Raw genomic sequence first — 5,502 nt, forward strand, 5'->3', positions numbered from 1 at the left:
CTGGACACTGATGTGAAGTTTGGTTCCTCCCTGAACTGGTGACATGGGAGCGACACTCGTGACTTGGTACTCTTCGGCAGTTAAGTGGAGAGTCGGGATCGGAGCGGTCGGATAACCGTGGAGCTTGTTAGGTACAAAACCTTGGGAGCGGCCTCCACATACTTCAGCCCCGTCTTCGCGAGGGGCATCTGACCACCTGTTTCTCTGGCCTTGGAGGTCACAGCGAGAAGGGACAAGGAAAAACATCAAAGCCTGCCTTTCAGAATTTAAAAACGGATCTTGGGTAAACTGGGAGCCTTCTCCACGTGGGATGAGGTGCCTCCGAGTGGGACGGGACTCCCCATCCTGAGAGAGGGGTGCCTGCAGGGGCGTCGGGGACCAGGGGAAGCGGAGTCAGGGATGGGACGAGGTCCCTTCCGACCCTACAATTCCGCAGGAACATGCGTTTCTAAAACAGGCTTCCAGTTGGATGGACATGCACCCCACGGCTCCTCTGAAGATATTTTGAGACACAGAACTGTGCTGACTGCCTTCCACCCCCCCCCCGCCCCCCCGGGGACAGCGAGGGAGCTGGGGACCGGGGCTGGGGGGAGACTTATTGTTTTACCGTCTGTCCTCTCAGACCACTGTGGGCAGCAGCACCGGCTCCTGTAAGGGCCGTGGCTCCGGGCCCCTGCTGAGGCTCCTGGGCACTCCGGTGTGGGCTTCCTTGGTTTCCTCGGCCACACACTCTCTCCCGTTGAGTCTGGTTATTCGTGGGGCCGTGTGGGCAGCACCTGGAGGAGACCGTGTCTTTCTCAGGGACCGGGAGCTGGCACAGCTGCTGACATACCCACCTGTCATTAGCGGCCTCGTTAGTATCGTGTGTCGTTGGGATTCTCGGTATCTCCAGGGCTCGGGATCAGGAGGTGCTAAGAAGCAGAGCCGCATTTTTGGATGCTGGTTTCTGGCTCTGTCGTTTGTTCATTCCTTTGCACAGGCGTCTCGTAGGAAGTTTCTGGACCCTGCACAGTGCTTTGCCCATGTGAAGGTTTAAAACTGAGATGAAGCCTGGCCCGCGTGGCTCAGGGGTTGAGCATCAAGCTATGAACCAGGAGGTCACGGTTCGATTCCGGTCAAGGGCACATGCCTGGGTTGTGGGCTCGATCCCCAGTAGGGGCGTGCAGGAGGCAGCCGATCCATGATTCTCTCTCATCATGGATGTTTCTCTCTCTCTCTCTCTCCCTCTCCCTTCCTCTCTGAGATCAATACACATATATTTTTAAAACAATTAGCAAAAGGGAGATGAACTTTGCCTAGGTGTCACTACCTGTCTCAGGGAGAGTTCCGACTGGACACGTGAGCCCCGGGTGGCAGCCGGTGGCCTGCAGAGCACGTTCAGGGTGCCGGTGTGGTTTTCTGAGGCCCCTCCAATATTTGTTTTACTTGAACTTTTGGCCACATTTTTAAAAATCAAGAGATTTCCATATTTAAAATGTGAACTCTCTGTTTCTCTTGAAAAACATGGTGACAGTGCTGGCCAGTGGGGTCTGCTGTCGTGGGGGAGGGGGTTTGATAACTGTCCCCTTGGGAAAGAGTGAAGTTGGCAGCTCACTCAACCCACCAAACCTGCTTCGCCAGTTCAGGGCTGCCGCTGAGGCTGGTGTTTCAGAGCCTGCGGGCCCCGCCCTTCCTGGTTCAGCCACTCGGCCGGCCTCTTTACCTCTTTACAGCTCCTTCCCTCCTGCCCTTATCTTCCTTTCTCCCTCCAGCTCCTTCTGGCTCACCGTGTGTGTGTGAGTGTATGTGGCTGTGTGTGTGTGCCTGCGTGTGAGTGTGTGTCTGTGAGCGTGCGTGCGTGTGTGTGAGTGTGTGTGTGTGAGTATGTGTGCACGCACACACGCGTATCTGTATTTGTTGATACATTTTTGTCCAGAGGTCAGCTCATAATACTTTATATCCCACACTAGACATCACTTTAAATTTGCATAATTCAAATATGGAATAATATAAAAATCACAGCTCATACTGATACCGTATCATTGTTGTTGACTATATATATATACACATATGAATATATATATAAATCATATATATAAATCATATATATATAAATCATATGAATATATGTACATATATAAATCAGGAGCAGAGAGTGGCAGGTTACGGGGTTGGCGGGACTAAGTATCATCGTTTATCTTGCAGATCAGCAAGTTTTGCCTGGCTTAATGGTCGATATAAACTGTAACAGATGATAGAACGTGAGCTTCGCTAGGGAACAAGTGTGGAGGCATTCTAAGGCTTCTTAGCTACTTGCAGCACAATTATTATAATTCTGCCTCCCCGCTGTAATGGAGGTCACGCTGCGAGGACTCACGGCCCAGCGTACGTTCTCCAACCAGGGACTCAGGCCCTTCGCCCCGGAGAGGCCACGGGCCACAGGCCACGGCAGCGTTATCACCGAGGACACCAGGCAGGGAGTGTGTTCGAAACCTTAAATGTTCTCTGTGTTTCAGCTGAGGCGTTTTCCCATTAAAACATAAACTGACGCTGTGTATAAAGAATTCACACTCACACACACACACACTCATACACACACTCACACACACAATCATATACACACTCATACACACACATACACACTATACACACACTCATACATACACACTTATACACACACACTCAGACACACACTCAGACACACACACTCAGACACACACGCTCATACACACGCTCATACACACACTCATACACACACAATCATACACACACACTCATACACACACAACCATACACACACACACATACACACACACTCATACACACACAATCATACACACACACTCATACACACACAATCATACACACACACTCATACACACACAATCATACACACACACTCATACACACACAATCATACACACACACTCATACACACACACATTTAAAGGGACAGAGGTAACCAAATGAACAGAGATCTAAAAACTGCCATGAACTCAGGGTGACCTTGAGTATGTTTTATACAGTTTCAATCTTCCCAACCTAAAGGGCTGGCGTGTTCTCTGTGACTGTCAGGAGTGGGTGCTCCTCGGACAGCAATGCCCTGAACCCACACAGGTAAGCACTCCGTGCTGTGCCTGGGAGCCGGGTGTAGCGACAACGTTCTCTCTCTTCCCGGGAGGTTGTCGAAGGAAACCGAGCAGCAAGCCCAGCTCACGGCTCAGCCCCGGGCCCTCGGCGAGTCCTTCGTCAGCCTCACGGTCACGGAACCATCAAAACATACAACGAATCACGCCACAGTCAGAGAGAAGCCCCTTGGCCTCCCACCCACAGGCCAACAGCCATTTCCCCCGGGTCGGTGAGGGGTCCAATCCTCAGCGCCGAGGCCCTCCTGGCTCCTTACCTTCTAAAGAGCTGCTGTTTGTGTGGCAGCTGCAAGAAGAAAAGGGCAGTGAGGCGCTGGCTCCGCCGCCCGTGCCCACGCGGCCTGCAGATGCTCGGCGAATAGGGGCCCTGACGTCTGTCAACGGGCACTTGGCTCTCTGTGGGCTTTGCACAGCCGCCCTCCCTCCGCACAATAGCTCCCCATGGCCTTTCTTCCCAGGGCGGGCGCTCGGAGCCCTGCGTGGGGAGGGGTGGGAGAAGGCGCTGATTTCAACAGAGACTGGGGTCTCCCAGCAGCTGGGGAGGCGCACAGGGGTTTGGAGGCCAAGTGCAGAGCTTGGTGGGCGGTGGGCGGAGGCCCCCACTGCTCTGCGGGGACCAGAGGCAGCGCTCAGAGAACCGGCCTTCAGATCCCGGGCTGGACTGTCCTTCCTCCTGAGCCCGCAGGAGCTGGCACTGGCTCTGGGCCCAGCCGGGACCCGTGCTTGGTGAGGTGCTTACCTCTGACTTTTCCAGGCCCTTCTCCGGGATTTCGCTGAGAAGTTTTTGTTTGTAACGGCTTCTTTTTACTCTTTTTGACCCCACCTCCCCCCCACTCCCGCCTGAACTCTGTTGTTTGTGTGTGTGTTTTGTGATCTTTCGCTTTTAAATGAGGACTCGGAGGCCGGTCCAGACCTGGAGGACTGAGTTTCCGATGTCACAGGAGGAGGGAGGGGAAGATGGCCTTCTCTTGCCCCTCTTTCCTGGGGACTTGGAGGTGTTGCTAAAGTGTGCACATGATACAGATCTTGTAACACATGAAACCCATATGTTTATGTTGACCTAGGTCACCCCAATCGATTTAATAAAAAAATAATTAAAGTGCGTTTTTCAAATCATTAGATTTCCTGCAGTGTCTTTGCCCCAGAAAAGGGAGGTCCTGAAAGTCTCCAGGGAAACTGGGGGGGAGGGGGGGTTGGGGTGGGGGTGGGAGTCCTCTCTCTGTTGGAGCAGGGGTTGGAGCTCCCAGCCCCACCAAGGGGATCCTGACCCTCCGCCTTCCAGGTCATGTCCTGAGGTGACAGGGGCTGCAGGGCCTAGGCAGGGGTTCAGCTTCTGCTAGAAATTAGGGGGGGATATTACAAGATTGAACAGAGATATGATTGACTTAGGCCCTTCGTGGGCCCTCTCACAGCTGTGTCCACATTGGAATGAAGGCAGGTAAGAGGCCATTACAACAGGCTGGTGAGACGTGGGCCTGGCTTGGAGCCCTGGAGGTGGTGGGTCGGGGTCTGATTCCAGATGTACAAGGCATTGAATGTGGTGTGTGAGAGAGACGAGAGCGGGGATGACCTTGATCAGCATGTTGGCTGTGGCAGTCTTCATAGACACCAATACAGGAAAGGGTATATGGAAGGGAAAAGTCAAGGGTCTGGTTTTGACTTGCTGCGTTTCATATGAAGATTGTGCACAGCTCGTTGGACTGGAGTTTGACCTTCAGGAGAGAGGTCAGGCAAGCGATAACAGCTGGGATCATCAGTGAGCAGATGCTGCTTGGAATTGAATGGGATTGCGAAGAGATTAGAAGAGTTGACAAAGAGAGAGAGAGAATAAAGACGGAAAGACGGAAGATAGGAAATCTCACTGTGATCTTGAAAACCCTCACATTTATCGTCAAAGTGGAGGAGAATCAAATGGCAAACACGACTGAGATAGAGCAGACAGATAGGTGAGAGGAAGAGCAGGAGAGAGCGCGGGGTGGGAGGGAAGCCAGGGCTAAACAATGATTCACGAAGGAGGAAGTGAATGGTCAGATGTCAGATGCTACTGAGGAGCCAGGCACGATCAAGCATAAATGGATCTGCCAATGTCAAAGTCATTGGTGACATTAGTGAGAGCTGTTTTTGGGAAAGTCTGAGGGGGGTAGGGGTAGGGGGGTGGAAGCCAGACTTAAGTGGGCTGGAGACTGACTCAGATCCTGTTTTCAAAGGACTCCTGACTTTTGATTCTTTTATAATTCCAGGCCTGCCCTTTGAACCTGGTCTCCCTGTCTTGATTCTCAGACTTGACTCAGCCCTAATCTGCATGACCTTCCTCCCTGCCTCATTAGTCCCTTTGGAACGCAGCTCTTGGTTCAGGCCCGTGCAGCACCCAGACAAG

Source organism: Myotis brandtii, unplaced genomic scaffold, assembly GCF_000412655.1.
Source record: "Myotis brandtii unplaced genomic scaffold, ASM41265v1 scaffold1173, whole genome shotgun sequence".
Lineage (NCBI taxonomy): Eukaryota > Metazoa > Chordata > Mammalia > Chiroptera > Vespertilionidae > Myotis > Myotis brandtii.